Consider the following 16,355-nt stretch of genomic DNA (forward strand, 5'->3'; position numbering starts at 1 on the left):
ATGAGATAGAAGAGGATGATGTTCAGATTACTTTCTCCTCCTTTGGCTTCATCAACTTAGGGGGAGAATCAAGTCCCTACGACATTAGTGTTTATGTTTGAAGTTTGTTTATCGAAAAAAAAAATTGTACTTACATTGTTCATGGTGGTCTTATAGGTACTTGATGGTGAAAGTTGCATGGAAGGCCAAAGGGGGGGATTGAAGGTACATATATTGGCCTCCATATAGTTGATGAAGATCCAAAGGTGTGGAGGACAAGTCATGAAGATTTGATATGCAAAAGGAGAATTGAAGTTGTTTCCTAATTGGACTAGGAAAAGATTATGGTTTGTTTTTCCTACCAAAGAAGTCTCCACCGATTTGATTATGGGTAGATTGATATATATTTGGGAATATATATTTAGTTAAATGGTGTTTGGAAATTGTTATAGAAAATGATTCAAAATAAAAGTTGTATTCCATATTCATATGGATTTTTTCCTTTTCTATGTGAGATGTATTAGGAAGGGAAGTTAGGTTTAATTCCTAGGGTTAGGGAATACATGTGGCTGCTATATATATGATGTATATAGGCAGTAGGTTGGGTGGCCTCTAGGAGATACACGAACAAGAAAAAAAGAGAGGAGAAAGAAGGTGAAACCAAAGAGAAGAAAATTCACAAAAAGAGAAGCTTAGTGCTAGGAGATCTTTGTGACTCCATTGAAGACCTTAGTGGCAACATCAACGTTCTTAGTGAGGTTGATCATCCGTGTGACTACAACGATCTTAGTGAGGTTGTTTCATGCTTGATTGTGACTATCAAGTAAAAAGTATTTTTACTTTTGAGAATAACATTATTATTGATTAAGGTGTAATCATTGTAATATCGTTTATTCAATAGAAAAGTAAAATTATTCTACATATTCCGCTACTATTCCTCGTTATTGTTCTATCTTGTATTTTCACTTTGGTTATATCGAAAGGCTGATGCTGGATTTTGATGATTCTGCTGCATTGGAAGTTGAGATATGGACTGCATGCATTCTCAGATTTTTGATGGATGTCCAATTAACAGTCTTCAGACTGAAACCAAAAAAATGTGAGACTCACCAACTGGAACAATGCATGGCTGTACGGTAGTACTAACTGGAACCAAGCCGTTACTGTTTTGTGCTTGAATTAATGGAATTCAAGTGGTTGTTTTTATAAAAAAGTCAATTTCTACACACTTAATTATAAAATAATCACCTAAGATTTTAAAATTACAAAATAATCACTTTGTTAATTCTATTATAGATTTACCACTGGAGTTAGCAACAATTACAGATTGCCACTGTCTAATTCTCCCCTCTCTCAACAAGTCTGAGATTTCTCCCAATCTACTCTCTCTCTCTCTACCCGTGCTGCGTCGACGACCTCACCGCAGAAGCCCAAACGCCGACGTCGTCATCCACAACAAGTTCCTGACACTAATTAACGAAGCCAATTCCTTCGAAAGATGCCACTGACTCGGACGAAATCGCGGCTTCTGCATTTTCTCCAATCTCGTCGTCCTAGATATAGTCTTTAACAACCTCGCTCGGATTCCCTTTGATCGATCTGATTCATCATGGAATCAATCGTTTACTTGCCGGAATTGATGACTCCATACACCGCCAAGAGATCACATTCCCGACATGTTTCGCTGGAAGCCACCGACGTGCCGACCTCGAGTGAAGCTGGGAAGCTTCACTACCGTCCCTATCTTGACATCAGATATTGGACAGTTTTTTTAAAAGAAAATTGTTGTCACACTAGCTATCACATTACCTATCACACTACCTGTCACACAAATTTTCTACTGTGGTAGATAGTGTGATAGGTAATGTGATAGGCAATGTGATAACAAGTGTGATATGTAGTGGTAATGTAATAGCTAGTGTGGCTGCAGTTGTGACATCACATTATTGTCGATATTTGGATCATATGAGTTGATTTGAGAAATTCAAGATCACATAATAGACAAAGGTTCCTTATTTACTAGTTATTCTTTTTTATTTTTTTTCCTTCTACTTCTTCTTCTTATCACAACATAGTCACATAAAACAGTGTGACATCGGGTGTGATAGTGTGTGTGACAGCCAATGTGTCAGGGAGTGTGATAGGTAGTGTGAAAACAAGTGTGATAGCAGGTATGACAGCGGGTGTGATAGATAGTGTGATAACATGTGTAATAGGTAGTGTGACAAGTAGTGTGACAGTGGGTGTGACAATAGGTGTGACAGACATTCTGATTGGCGGTGTTTGTACTACAACATAAAGTGTCAATATGTATTAGTTCAAGATCACAAAAGTTTGTTATTTCTAGTCATTTTCTTCATCATCATCATATTCTTCTTCTTCATTTCCTTTTTCTTTTTCTTTTTCTTTTCACAACATAGTCACACAAAAACGGTGTGATAGTTAGTGTGATATGTATTGTGACAGGAGTTGTGACAGGTAGTGTGACAGGGGTTGTGATAGATTGTGTGACAGAGGTTGTGATAGGTAGTGTGACATGGAGTGTGACAAAGAGTGTGACATGTAGTGTGATAGAGGTTATGACAGGTAGTGTGATAGGGGGTGTGATAGATAGTGTGACAGTGAGTGAAATAGGTAGTGTGACAGCGGATGTGACTGAGATTGTGACAGATAGTGTGACAGTGTCTGTGACAGTGGTTGTGGCAGCAGGTGTGACATGCCGAGAGGAAATGTGGAAATATGCGAAATTTTGTTAAAATTCAAATGAGATTGGTATAAATATGCTCAGAATGACGATAATAGCTAGAATTAGGGAACTTTGACCTTCGGTTTCGCTGGAATTGCTTGGAGCACCGCCATCGATGGCGGAAACCCTTTGCGATGGATGTTGCGCCTTGTACGGTTAGTCGATTCGGAGTGGGTAGTATATCAAATGAAAGAGGGGAGCGAGATCTTTCTAACGGTACCAATTTCGTCAAAATCTATCGCTGGACGAGAAAGTTATAACCAAAATTAGAAAAAAAAATAAAAAAAATGAGTGAGAAAAGGCAAAACAGTTCAGAAAATATTTTTAAAATGATTTTTTTCTAAGTTTGTTGACATTTTTTTTTATAATTTCTACTTAAATGTGATACCATTTTTATAATTAATTTATAAGTAGTGATTTTTTTCAAATATAAGTTGGGAGATTGTAATTTTTTTATAATTTGCCCTTTTTAGTATTCATGAGACAAAATTTGTATGTGTTTGTGGTATAATTTAGGGATATTTTAGACTTCGTACTTTTAAATTTGTGAGACAAGTATATTAGCGAGGTGGAATACGGACGTTTTGACCGTTTAATGTTTATTTCTTATATTATGTATGCAGAAATGTATTTGATTCAACTTTTAGTCTCGGCTTGGACACGTATATTTAGTTACATTATTATTATTATTATTATTATCATTATTATTATTATTATTATTATTTTCTAATGTGATTGAGAATTCGAGATCACACGGTATCCTTAAAAACATTCTGAAATTCGAGGCTAATCCGTGCCGTGAGATTTATCACGTCAGAACAATTCACCAGTTCACCCCGTGGCCACCAAGGAAAAACTAATGACTTGATTATCAAAACTTCAAAAGTAATGTATAAATAACAATTAAGCTAGGCAACTTAAAGTCATCACGGAGGTGTTCAGATTCAAGTCTCTTTTCATCTTTCTTCCAATTCAAGTTCATGCTTAGCTTCCGATCTTTGCCATTTGAGTGTGTGTCTTCCCGTCATGCTTCATCTTCATGGAATGTCTAAGATAATCTCCGTATCTGACTTTCATATACATCATATCTGACTCCCCAATGTCATAAACTGGTTTAACTTCCACATCGTCATGTGGATAAACAAATGATGCATAGGATAACCTTTCCTTACACTTGGTCGTCAGAGCTCTGTGTTCAACGCTCTTGTACTTCCCGTTAGTCCATATCTGTCATCATAGCAATAGCAAACATGAATGTTTAAGATAATACCGTTATTCTGTCATTTGCCATAGTTCATGCGTACCCTTATTACCTCAAGAACGTCCCCGACATTCACAACAAGAGCGTTTGGATTTGCCTCAACTGACACCTATTCTCCTCCTCTACGAATCTGCAAACCGGTGACATCGTCCTCTTGCATAAGTATGGTTATGGTGCTCGCGTCCGAGTGCGGACTCATCCCTACTACTCTATCAGGCATCGAGCATGGAGGATAGTAGTTCACCCTCAAACATTGTAAAAACTGCTTATGCAGGCCAATAAGAGAACCCTTCTCCATGCCCATGAGCATCGATAGAGACTTTAGAAGCTCCTCTCCTCTCCTACTACATTAATATGCATGTAAATGGTAGTCCTCTTTGTAAGCTAAGGTGGGATATTCATCTTCCTAATGTATTGATATTCCTTAGTTTCATACTTACATGCATGTAGATTCCAGTTGGAGCTTTCGATCTTTCTAATTTAGCATAGTAATTTGTTTATCATCTTCTTATTGGATACATTGTGGTAGTAGCATCTTGCTTCGGAAACTCCAAGGTACAGACCAAGAATTAATGTTTTAGTTCGTTTTTCCGGGACGAAGAGTCATTTTTCTTTTCCTGGAGGAAAATAACATCAAGTATAATAAACAAGATTTAATGATAGTTTCATAATTCTAAACAAGCACAAAGTGACAAAGATGCTCATAATTTTACAAATTTCTAGTCAAATTGCGCGCATCATGAGAGGAAATGCCAACTATTATTCCTTAAAAAAAACAAATTACATTCAACAAACAACACTCGGTGGGATCATAAATATAGGGCCAGTTTGACACAACTGTGCTGTGAGCAGAATTGTTTTTGAAGCTGCTGTGAGCATAATTACTTTTGAAGCTGCTGTGATCGACAAGAATCAGTTTAGGTGTTTGGTAAACTATTTTGAAAATTGCTATGAGACCGAAAATCAATTTTAAGTGTTTGGTAAGTTATAAGTTAAAAGTGCTTTGGAGTTGAATAATTACTAAAATGTACATTATGTTAGAACTGTTTTATTAATGGACAATAACTTCATTAATTCTTCAACGTATGTAGCAAACTTGGGTTTTTTTTTCAATTAATTACTTAATTACTCAAAATAATTTCCCACCATAGTCAATTTAAAGGGAACCATCGACGAGCTCTACAATTTTTGTGAAGGAAGTTTTCAGAGATGAGTGACGGATTAAAAGTCAACCCTTGAGCCACTGAAAACGTAACGTTTTTCAACCTTACATTTCCGAAATCAGTTTCATTTCGCAATGACATCGACGAGAAGGCGTAGAATGCGATTTTACTCGAATTACCAAGCATAATAATTGCGAGAAATTAAAAGAATTTAAACTCGAAAATTCGGGTTATTACATTCTAACCCCCTTAAAGAAATTTCGTCCCGAAATTCAAGTACTTTACTCAACAAACAACTGCAGATATCATGTCCTCATATCCGACTCTAGCTCCCAAGAGGCATCACTCTCATCATGGTGACTCCACAAAACCTTAACCAGCTCCATCTCTTTCCAACGAAGCTTCTTTGTCAACTTATCCAAGATACGAGCCAGCTCAACAACAAAGGTGGCATTCTCCTTCACCTTAATTGTGATGTGATCAATCACATGTGACTCATCTGGTACATACTTCCTCAACATGGAAATGTGAAAGACGTTGTTAACACCAGACATGCTCGTGGGTAAAGCTAGCCAATAGGCTAAATCTCATTCTTTCTCAAGAATCTCGAAGGGCCCAACATACCTCGGAGCTAACTTTTCTTTCTTGTCAAATATCACCACACCCTTCATAGGAGAGACTTTTAGGAACACATGATCACCAATCTCAAACTCGACATGTAATACCTGAGATTTCTAATCTCGATTACCGACACATTAGGACTAATTAATCGAGATTTAGCGTAAATGTTAAGTATGTAGTTTAATACGTCATTATTAAGCAACACATCGCCACGAGCTTGGAACTGTCTTTGGAATAATTTCCCGACACTCAATTTTGTTTTTACAAATTTTGAAAGTTTGTGTTGGGTTTAAAAACTTTTGAGCCCTGTTTTCTTTTTGACCCGGGCCCAAGCCCGAGCCCAACTCTCTCTTCCTTTTCTCTCTTTTCTCCCTCCGTTCTTTTTCTCTTTCTTCTTTGCGACACTCTTCTCCCTTTTTTTTCTTCTGTTTTTTCTTCCTCCACTGTCACCACCTTCACTTTAATTGACCACTGTCGTTCCGGCGAGATTGTGACATGCACCATCACCATCTTGACCGCCTCTTCTCCCTCTCCACAACCATGTATCTCGATCATCTTTTCACCATCGTTTTTGGTGAAATCGAACCAAAGGCAGTGAGACTTCTTTGGGGATTTTCCGGTGATTCCATGACTTCCGACGAGCCCCTGGCCTCCTTTTCGGTAAGACTAAGCTTCTATCTTATTTCCCAATACGATTCCCCTTTCAATTTCGTTGATTTGAAGCTAATCCCCTTTCTCCTTTACTGGTTCTTCACTGTCGTTGTGCTCCGCCTTTCGAGCTTCCTCCCTTTGGCGATTCCAAGACCATCGGCGAGCCCGTACATATTTATATGGCTTTTGGGGCAGTGACAACAAGTATGGGCAAGGCAGCAGCTCCAGATCGAGGCTAAGAGAATCATTTGCCTTTTACCTCTGCATTTCAGTCACCAGAGGTAGAATTTGATATTCTTGGTGCCTCTGTAGCGTTCTCATTGTTACATTATGTTGGTTGATTATGAATCGATCGGAGATGGTTTTGGAGGCCGGAGTAGTGATCGGGGGAATAAGTGTGAAATTTGGGATTTTTACTGTTTTACTTTTACCCTTTTAATGTTTTACGTTAATATGAAATGACCAAAATGCCCTGGTAAAAAATAACAATGTTACTATTTACTTTTACTGTTTTACGGTTTTATCCTAAGTTACCTTTTTATTAAATAATTTTAACTGTTTTACTTTTTAACCAAGGTAACTTAGTGACATTATAATTTCAATTTGGTGACAATTAAACATAACAATTAGTTACGACTATTCGATAGTTCCGATTCTCGCCCAGTTTGAAAATCGAGAATTCGTTTAACTTAGAAAAGTGTCGGTAAAATATTAAATATTATATTTACGATTTAGGGTATGTTTAACTCTAAAGCTTGTTTATTATCGTTCAATAATTAAAGTTGGACTATTCCCGAGTCATTCGAGAATTAATCGAGTATTGGTCAAACTTGGTCAAACGTAAACACTTCCTGGTCAACCCAGGAAAGACTTGGTCAACGTAAAGTCAAAGGTTGACTTTCCTGGTCAAACTAAGAAAATGATCGAGTCAACTTATTTTCGATGTTCAAATTGAAATTGACTCTTTATATGATTCATTAATTCAGAGTTGGTCCTACGAGATCGAGCACCAGCACCAGCAACAACTATATGATTGATTTGGATAACGGCTGAGATTCTGCACATCATTCCAGGTAGAGGAGCTAACCCTCCTATTTTGTATTTGGCCAAATAAATTGCATAGTCTAGTTCTCGGTAGAAATGATTTATGATGCATTAAATGTTGCGAAAACCCGAGACTATGCACAATTTTGATATAGGGTAAGTAGTGAATCCTCACATATGTTGACCTGAGAGTGACGGGAGCCTAGTATTTTAGGTGATCCTATGGTGTCGATGACTGTAAACCTCCGGAGCGGCAATGCTCTGATTATATTTGGATCCACGATTACTTTATTGTTACAGAGGGCATTCCAGTAAATGGACACTCTCGCTACTTTGTGCTACAACAGACATGTAGTTGGCCTTGGCTATTTAGTCGTTAGGATCAGTCAAGCATTGCTTGTAGTTGAATTTGTCATACCCTACCTTTGGCGCGCTGGAAATGTTTTAGCATGATTATTTCCTAAACTTGCATTGTTTTTAATTAAATGGTTTTCTCTGCGCTAAACTACCCTCAATGTTTTATCAAACTTATCCTTACTCGATTTTGGTTTTCAAACCTCACGGGCGGGCTGGCCCCTACTAGGCAAGCGAGGACGACGCTCACCCCTACTTTAGTTCCCTTACAGGTCTATTTTTTACTTCTGGAGCTAGGAGCTTTATTTGAGAGTTAACAAGTGTGTTTCCCTTCATGCATCTCATCCTTAGATTTATTAACAATGTTTCCGAGTAAAGTTTCCCGATGTTATAATTTGAGTTGTAGCCACCTTTATTTTGTATTAAAATTTGGTTATCTACTTGTTTAATTTGGGCCGGTGGCATTAACGCTACCTTCCGCATTCTTGCTGTATAAATAAATTTATTTATTTTTGCAGAAATGTAAAGTATTATTATTATTATTTCGTGAACGTGTTTGTCTTGTCAAAAAATTGTATTCACTTGTTCACGTTAGTGAGTGTCTGAGCGAAATGTAATTGCTCTATTCGCTTGCTAATCTCCTCTTAAATCCTAATAATTCATGTTCCAATCCGGGATGTGACACGACATGCCTTCGTTTTAAGTGTGCATAGCTCTTTTGTCTACTTTGGGCTGTTCGAATCCTATCTCGAATAATCAAGATCTTCTCTAAAGTTTCCTGAACGACCTCAGGACCCATTAATCCTTCATCACCAACTTCGGCCCAACAAATAGGTGATCTACATGGTCTACAGTAAAGAGCCTCATAAGTTGCCATGTTGATACTAGAATGATAACTATTGTTGTAGGCAAACTCAATCAACCTCAGGTGATCCTCCAAACTTCTCTTAAAATCAAGAACACAAGCTCTCGACATATCCTCCATCACCTGATTCACCCGTTTTGTTTGCCCATCAGTTTGGGGATGAAATGTTGTACACATATCTAAGGTAGTGCCCAATGCCTTCTGTAAACTACCCCAGGACTTTGAAGTGAAACGTGCATCTCGATCAGAAACAATAGAAACAAGTGCACCATGAAGTCTCACTATCTCATCAACATATAACTTCCCTAGCACATCCACTGAGTACTTCATCGATACCGGAAGAAAGTGTACCGACTTTGTCAGTCAATCAACAATCACCCATACTGCATCGTGACCCTTCCTGGACTTAGGCAATCCTGTCACAAAGTCCATAGAAATTTGTTCCCACTTCCAAAGAGGAATAAGCAATGGCTTCAACATGTCAGCGGGTCGCTGATGCTCTGCCTTTACTTGCTGACAAGTAAGGCACTTTGATATGAACTCAGCCACATGTTTCTTCGTCTCATTCCACCAGAATTGCCTACGGAGGTCTTTATACATCTTGGACCTCCTCTTTGAGATCTACACAATCTGAAACACACAATCTTGTCCCAAACCTCAAACCTCCATCAGATCCAATTCTCCACTCAGATGGACATTCATCAAGCGAATCTACCACGAGATCTGCCATCCTAGCTCGTGAGAATCTATCTTGTGCATGACCTTGAATGATCCTTGAAATTAGTGTAGGCTGCATTGAGACACTACCAAGAAAGACCGTTGGTTCTCCTCCTGATTGCACAAGATCAAACTCAGATGTGGTCTCAAGCATAAGCCATTCCTGAACCATGAGATAAGCTATCATACTCATCGGTCTCCTATTCAAGGCATCAGCAACCACATTTGCCTTTCCAGGATGATACTCCAAAGTGAAGTCATAATCCTTAAGGAGTTACATCCATCTCCTTTGCCTCGTGTTCAACTCCTTCTGTGAGAACAAATATTTCAAACTCTTATAATCAGAAAAGAGTTGAAATTTCTTACCATACAAGTAATGCCTCCAAATCTTTAAGATAAAAACAACTGCAGCGAGCTCTAGATCGTGAGTGAGATAGTTCTTCTTATGAAACTTTAACTGTCTAGAGCCATAAGCAACACACCTCCATGTTGTATCAATACACACCTTAATCCTTGATGTGAAGCATCGCTATAAATGACATAACCACCCCCAGTAGTGGGAATTGTCAACACTGGAGCCGTAGTCAATCTAGTTTTTACTTCATTGAATGCCTCCTCACACATTTATGTCCACACAAACTGAACATCCTTCTTGGTCAACTTGTTCAAAGGCGAAGCAATACTAGAAAACCCTTTAATGAATCTCCGATAGTAACATGCCAACCCAAGGAAGCTACGAATCTCTGTAGGAGTCTTTGGATGACTCCAACTCTTCATTGCCTCCACCTTTGATGGATCTACTAACACGTCATCCTTCCAGACCACATGACCAAGGAACTTAACTTTTTCCTTCCAAAACTCACACTTCTCAATCTTGGCATACAACCTTGCTTCCTTTAGAGTTTGCAGCACAATTTTCAGATGTACCACATGCTCCTCTTGGGACTTGGAGTATATCAGGATGTCATCAACGAATACTACTATGAACTCATCCAAGTATTGACTAAAGATTTGGATCATCAAACTCATAAAACGGCAGGAGCATTTGTCAGACCAAAGGGCATGACCACAAACTCATAGTGTCCATACATGATCCTGAAAGCCATTTTAGAGATATCCTCCACCTTCACCCTAAGTTGATGGTAACCGGATCTCAGATCAATCTTAGAGAATATCGTATCCCCTCTAAGCTGATCGAACAAATCATCAATCCTAGGCAAATGAAACATGTTCTTAATGGTCACCTTGTTCAATTCCCTATAGTCCACACACAACTACAGTGAACCATTCTTTTTTTTTTCACAAACAACACCGGCACACCCTATGGTGAGACACTAGGTCTAATGAACCCTTGGTCCAATAACCCATCTATCTACACCGGCGTCCTTCCCATTGTCGTAAATTATGAGCACTTAGCTTGAACACTAGCTAGCTTGTGAGAAATCATCTCCTATAATCCTATATATTGTTGAAACATTCATCTCTATCTTCTTTGCATAACAACGACTCATTCTACAAACAAGCAGAACTGCTAATATTTTTGGATGGACTGTACAGCATGACCGTGATCACCAAACCCGCCGAGAGTTTTATTAATCCACGTTCTCTGGTTTTAACCAGCTGAGGAAGTGTATATCTGTAAGTTCAAGATGTCGAGAATGCATCATCACGAGTGTTGTTGTAATGTTGTTGCTGCTGCTATTGGGGCGCTTGAAGTTTTGATAAGCGTGGTGCGTGGATGAAAGTAAGGCTGCGGGTGCATGAAGGAAGACCAAGACTTGCATACACACCTTTAACCCATTACATACTTGATGGCGAGTCTTGGCAAAATATCATAGAGCATAAAGGTTCGTTGGGAGCTCGGAAATTTTAGCTTGGACAGGAGATGCCACTAGTTCGAAGCGTTAATAACAATATTTCTTGGTCTTGCAGCCACCATGTAAATTTATACTTCGGGTTAATATGTAAAAACTGTGGTACATAATGGGCATTATATCTTCTAAATCCCTGTATTAGATTACAATGGTACGCGAGTATTTTGAAACAAGAACAAAATCGTAGCGTCACAATCGTACAGGATGTTTGCATACAGTTCTCGAAATAATTAAAAAGAAAAGGAGAACAGTGTACAACCTCCGTTGTAGTCTAGTTGGTCAGGATATTCGGCTCTCACCCGAAAGACCCGGGTTCAAGTCCCGGCAACGGAATTTTTTCTTTTTCAATGTTCCTAGTTGGAAATAATTTTGTTGAGACTGAGGTTTAAACTGGCATTAATATTTGATCAATTCATGCTCCTTTTGAGTTAACCAATGAAAAATCTGATAAACTTTTCTGGAGCTCAATCACAGACTTCATCAAAAATTACTGACCAACTAATGTTTTTTATGCAGCTTGTGCATGTGTTCACAATTTAAGATATGTGCTGGGTCTATCAGTGTTTTTCCTTGCTAATAAAGTGACAGAAAAGAAGATAATAGAATCAACATCCATATTTAAGCTAAATGACAACCCTCAGTTACGAAAACATTGTCCAATTCGTCTTCTGATTCCCAGAATTTTGTCTGAATATATACTTCCATATACCCCAAATAATAGATACACTGGAACATGGAGAGTACTGTTAAGCCGAGACAGGCATAATATAAACAGCTAGTAGTTTGATCTTTTTTAGATGCTGTGATTCTGGTGATCTTCAATATTGCCTAAACACAACTTGTAATTGACGCAAGACACAAGAAGCTGGAAGATAGAAACTTGATGATTAATCCCCTCCCAGAATATGTATCAGATGTGTAAAGGAGGAAACATTTAAAATCTTATAATGTTTACAACATAGCCACACAAAAATTTTAACAGCTTTATTGAATATAGCTGGGGAAATTCTACAGAGTTTCAATATCTGATTAATCAAAAGATCAGGCCTTCATCATAGAAATCATTTCTGCCATTAAATAAATGGGATGCAATTCAGTGAATTACTTAAAATGTCAGTTTTTATAAGAAGAGGACAATACTCATCATCGTAATTATTCTTACATGTGCCAGTTCTTTTTCCAATTAAGTATTTACATATATACGTCCTAAGTTCAGTATATGTAGTTTGAATAAAATAGGTTTGATTTTACTCTAAACACGGTAGAATATACAAGTTCCTATTTCCTGAGAATATGCATACAGTAGACACTGAACACTCAGATTTTGTCTATGTACAGATAGGAATAGTCGAGCTAATCATACGGTAGAATTAGATATCATCTAACACCAAGGACTATACATATTTATCGGACTACTCATTTTGACAAATATCTTACCCCGTCCTCAAAGTACCCTGCTTTAGAATATTCATCTGTTAAATCCAGAGAGAATAAGCATATGCTTTAGAATCTTACTTTCTAGAACATGCTAAAGAAGTAATTGCAAAATATTGTAGAAAAACAAAATTGTATTCGACTATGAATATAGCTCAGAGATGAGGAGATTTACACAAAATATTCATGCAATTATGAGGCTTCATCCAGCAATGTTATCTTCTGAAATATATGCTTCAGTTTCTCATGCTCAACTATCTCTTCCAATATCTTGTCTGTTACAACCGCAACTGAGATTTTCTTGGCAGCTTCTGTAATACCTCGAATTTTCGGGATTAATTCGTAAAATTTTACAAAAATTTTAAGCTTAGAATTTGAGTAAAATCGCATTTTTCGCCTTCTCGTCGATGTCAGGCGAAACGAAACTGATCTCGGAAATTTAAATTGAAAACGTTACGTTTTCTGTGACTCGAGAGTTGACTTTTATTCCGTCGCTCGTCTCTGAAAACTTTCTTCACAGAAGTTGTAGAGCTCGTCGATATGAGTTCGTGGACACACGGCACACCTTAATCAGATGTCATATGTGAAAGTTATTATTAACGAAAGTTGGTTTCCGATCTTGGAAGGCTATAAAAGAACTTTTTTTTGGAAGCTTTCCAAAATCAGAAAAAAAATCCCCGAGCTTCTCTCTCCTCTCCCCGATCCGACCCCCCTCCGGCGAACTCTTCTCCTCCAATCTCTCTCCTCCGGACACCGTGCACAACACCGCCGGTGTCGTTGGAATCGCACGGCCGAACCTCTTTGACCCATCGTAGCGGCGATCCACCCCGTGCCGTGTAGCGTCGCCACAGAGGGAGAGCAGCTGCTGCACCAGCGAAATCGGCGTCGTCGGCGACACTGGAGCTCGAGGCCACGACGGCGAGTCCTCCTTCCTCCTCCTAGGCGTGATTCCACTGGCGGTGAAGCTCGAATCAAGCCATTTCAGCTCTGATCTCCTCTCCCCGTTCCGGGATCTTGCGGCGGCAATTTCGGTGGTTTTCGGCCGCTTGGGATGAACTAAAGGTATGGTTGTGATCTCCTCATGATCTTCATATTTGAAGTCTGTGGCGGCGCTTGGGAGGAGGTGTGGGCGGCAGGGGCTAGGCTGAGTTTTGGGGCACGTGAACAGTGTTTCATGAACATTAATTTATGAACAGTGTTTTGTTAACAGTGTTCAGCTATAATGAATCGTCACCTAAGATTTGACGTATCGTTTTCTAAACACTTTATCATGCTATTAGGTGACCGACGAAACGAGTGAGGGAATCGCTCTCGGTGTCGTGGAAGTTGCACGCAGGAAATAAGGTGAGTAAATCTCACTATGACAAGTCTACCCTTGGCGGTGACTCATATTTCTGAATTCTTACAAAGAGTGAATGGTGACATCTATATAATATAGTGGGTTGTGTACGTATGTGTACAAAAATGGTAAATACGATGCATATATATGGGTTGCTATATTATAAAATGTTACGGTTTTTATTTCAAAAATGAGATTATATTGTGGTGACGATATTTATATTGTTGTACAAGAGTCGCTTGGTTGTAGTACATAAACATGTATTGATTGTTATATTGTACGTGGTTTAAACATTGAGTTTTGTTAAAACATTTTCTGGTCTTCGGACGTTGTTGGCAGTAATCGGAACCAAGCCTTAGCCGGGTGTCGGTTACGATCAGTTAGAGCTCTAGTCTGTCTGCCGGTGTATTGCATGAGGGGTAATAGATGGGTTGCCTAGGTCTCATGAGTACCCATGTTTTGAGTGATATTGGGTAACATATGGGTTGCCCAGTGTATATCGGTGTACTGCATGAGGGGTAACAGATGGGTACCTGGGTCTCATGAGTACCCATGTTTTTAAATGATATTAGGTAACAGATGGGTTGCACAATGTCTCATGAGTACACATTTTAAATAATAATGGACAACCAGATGGGTCGTCCAGTGTCTCATTAGTACACTTGTCTTTAAATGTTATCTGTCATATTTCCTTTGTATGCGATGTATGTTATACTGTTGGTTTACTCATATGGGCTGGACAATATTGAGATTGTTTAGGGTCTACTTAAACAATCTCACCTAGTTCGATTTTAACATAGTTTGTGAGGGCGTTCAATGTTCATGTTGCTCTCATAAATTATACTCTCCTTAGTGACCGCTCTCTGTTACGATTACGGTTCCAGTTACGATTCATGTTATATTTAGAAAATTGGAAAATTGTGTACATATGTTAACACCTCCCCTTGTCGGATACAAATTTACGGGCGAGTTTCTCCTTACTCCGACCACTGACAAGTGTGCCGGGAAGTGGATCCTGATCCCACGACCGCCGACATCAAAGCTCAGTGGGCAGTGACCTTTAGTTCCAGTCCCAACGCCGAAGGTGACACCGCAAAGGTGGGTCGTTAGCACAGTTTTTCCACTGCCCAAGGCAGTCCAGCATCACACATCTAAATATGGGAAAGAGACACACACCTCAAGATCTATAAATAGGGCCTAAGCATTCAAAACAGGTAATTTTTCCCCTAAGTTCTTAATTCTCAGCTTAAGAGTCTAAAACTTGCTGACTTAAGTATCAGAGAGTCATAGGTTGACACACTACCAGTCTTGACCTCTAACCCGGCTGATTTTGCAGGTCGGGGCGAGACGTATTAGGATGCAGGCGGATATTTTGTGAGCCAGATCTATCAAGCACTACTCGGACTCAACTCATAACAACATACGATCGGGGAGAGCTTAAAATAGTGTAGCCTCTAACACAATTATAAGAATGATGACTGTACCGTCTGTTCATTAGCAACCTTAGCCAACAGGTCTCCCATAAACGATGTGAGGACTGTATTATTGGATACAGATTACAAAAATGGCAGAAAAATAACTTCTTAACAGGCCAATTAGGCTATGTGCTAAACTGTTATATTAACGAAAGAAAAGAATGTAATGACTAATGACTATTGAAGATAGTAATCTTTAAATCGACAAATTTGCTGATGAATTTCTGGACATTAACCATCATGGTTAGGTTCATTGTTAAGATTGTTAGCATATACTTGAGCCCAAACTTGACTAAAATCAGAGCGACATTGTTCCCACTCTTCTTGCTTTTGCTTCAGTCTGACTAATATAACAGGTAGAGCCACTTCAGCATTTTCCCTCAACACATCCACCACTTGAAGTCCTTGTTTGCCATAAACTCTCTCAATGCACCTCCGACTGTGAAACGTCAAGCGATCATCAACACAAAATGATGCACTGATACTATTGTTTTCAATTTTCTCTAGTAGCTGCTCAACATTCCCTATCGTTGAATTCACAGAACTTAATAACATATCAAGTTCAAAGATATCATTTTCACACTGAAATAGGCTCTGCTCACATCGAGTTTTGCGAATTCCTCTTGAACAGGAAGCAGCTGAAGGAGTTATGCTGACACTATCATTTAGTACCTGAGAATCAAGCAATGTTCTTCGGGTAGCAGCAGGAATCTGGTAATCCTCTGGTAAAACATGGTAACTTGGAGTGCAAGCTTCACAGTTAGAGAGGTCAATAGCACAGGAGGGTTCACTTGGCAAAAATTGAGTGAATTCATCAATCAAGTCTGGGTGA

The 16,355-nt window shown here is 38.8% G+C and overlaps 1 non-coding gene and 1 pseudogene across 1 annotated transcript; one reads left to right on the forward strand and one right to left on the reverse strand.

Annotated features, from left to right (window-relative positions):
• Positions 1-3,709: 3,709 nt before the first annotated feature.
• LOC126795547 (2-oxoglutarate-dependent dioxygenase 11-like) lies at positions 3,710-8,804 on the reverse strand (annotated as a pseudogene).
• Positions 8,805-11,535: 2,731 nt separating this feature from the next.
• TRNAE-CUC (transfer RNA glutamic acid (anticodon CUC)) lies at positions 11,536-11,608 on the forward strand. The gene has a single exon. It is a non-coding gene; the product is annotated as a tRNA-Glu (tRNA).
• Positions 11,609-16,355: the final 4,747 nt, after the last annotated feature.

This window comes from Argentina anserina, chromosome 5, assembly GCF_933775445.1.
Source record: "Argentina anserina chromosome 5, drPotAnse1.1, whole genome shotgun sequence".
Classification (NCBI taxonomy): domain Eukaryota; kingdom Viridiplantae; phylum Streptophyta; class Magnoliopsida; order Rosales; family Rosaceae; genus Argentina; species Argentina anserina.